Source organism: Rhyacophila brunnea, unplaced genomic scaffold (assembly GCF_057557595.1).
Source record: "Rhyacophila brunnea isolate RB1 unplaced genomic scaffold, BYU_Rbru_1.0 scaffold_137, whole genome shotgun sequence".
Lineage (NCBI taxonomy): Eukaryota > Metazoa > Arthropoda > Insecta > Trichoptera > Rhyacophilidae > Rhyacophila > Rhyacophila brunnea.
In genome coordinates, this window is record NW_028232793.1 from 358,856 (window position 1) to 360,239 (window position 1,384).

Below are 1,384 nucleotides of genomic sequence, written 5' to 3' on the forward strand. Positions count from 1 at the left end.
CTGTGTAAGCCGTTGAACTGTGCCTTCAGTATTGAAAAAAATCCCACACCGTTCAGCGAGGATATAGGTAAGTGTAGAGTGTGGTTGTAGCTTGTAACTTGTAGCGATGAACAGTAGACAGAATCTCATTCCCTCCTCAAAATGAATACCGTCTATGAGAAAGGACCCAATCCATGGTGATTACGGGTGAAAAGAAGTGCTGGAGGAGTCCCACAGAGAGACGCAGCAGTTAAGCAATAGTTCCTATGTATATAAAGCGAACTTCCTAAAAAGTAATGGAAGTAAAACATAAATAAATAAAGTAAATTCGATTGGAATTTCAATCACAAAATTGCAATTTTAATGATAAAATTAAGATTTGTAGAGCCGATAAATTTTTTATATGTATTTTTAGATACAATATTCATTCACATCAATGCTCCACAAAAAAATTCTTTTCCAGGATTACAGAAACGGTTCAACCATATAAGAAGAAAAAATTTTACAGAACTCATATTTGACGGAACGATTATTTTATCTTTTTTTCTAAAATATTAAAAGAAATATCAAAGTTTGGTACAATTCTTTTTATTTCAAGTTTTTCCGTGATTAAACGAAATAATTTATTTATTTTAAAATAATGCCCCTAGTGGGAGTTGAACCCACGACCTTAGCATATCTTACTTGAGTATAACTGGAGCTCAGATTATAAGTACCACGCTCTAACCGAACTGAGCCATAGGGGCTGAAAAAAGCCAAAATACTCTTTCAATATTTCAATGGTTATAATGACATAATAAAATAAATTTAAAGTCGGCTATCTGGCAAATATAAAATATTATAGAATATACATTAAATTATTTAACACTCTAAGAAACCAGAACAGTTGGAAATTTTATTTTTAAATATCATAGACGAAAGAAGATTAACCATAATAAAATCTATAAATTAGCATCAACAATACAGAATCAAACACATTTTACAAATAAGCATCAAAAACCTCCATAAAATATATATCTGATTTTTTGTATCACAAAATAAAGTCTTTGTCTTCTTGATTTTCATTTGTGATACGAACAATAATATTGAAATTAATGAACTATTCCTGTAAATGATTATATATTACTAATTTTGCCTTAGACTAGATTTTTAATATATACTTATGTGGATTAAGCTATTGATTTATTATAAAACATCTAGATGCCATAATATTCGATTTTAAAATTCAAATCAAATAATTTTGGCATTCATTGCATGCCTCTTTTTCCGAATGATGATAGAATTTTTTTAAAATTAAATAATTTAGATGCAAAGGTAGGTGAACATTAATTATATTGAAATATATTTTTTAACATGCTTTTACAACATTGTACCATATGGCATAACATGTGATGGACAGGTAACA

At 28.8% G+C, this 1,384-nt stretch overlaps 1 non-coding gene across 1 annotated transcript; it reads right to left on the bottom strand.

Moving 5' to 3' along the window:
- Window positions 1–620: 620 nt before the first annotated feature.
- TRNAI-UAU (transfer RNA isoleucine (anticodon UAU)) lies at window positions 621–725 on the bottom strand. Its single transcript has 2 exons — window positions 687–725; window positions 621–656 (listed from the first exon to the last, which is right to left on the bottom strand). It is a non-coding gene; the product is annotated as a tRNA-Ile (tRNA).
- Between the last annotated feature and the right edge of the window lie 659 nt (window positions 726–1,384).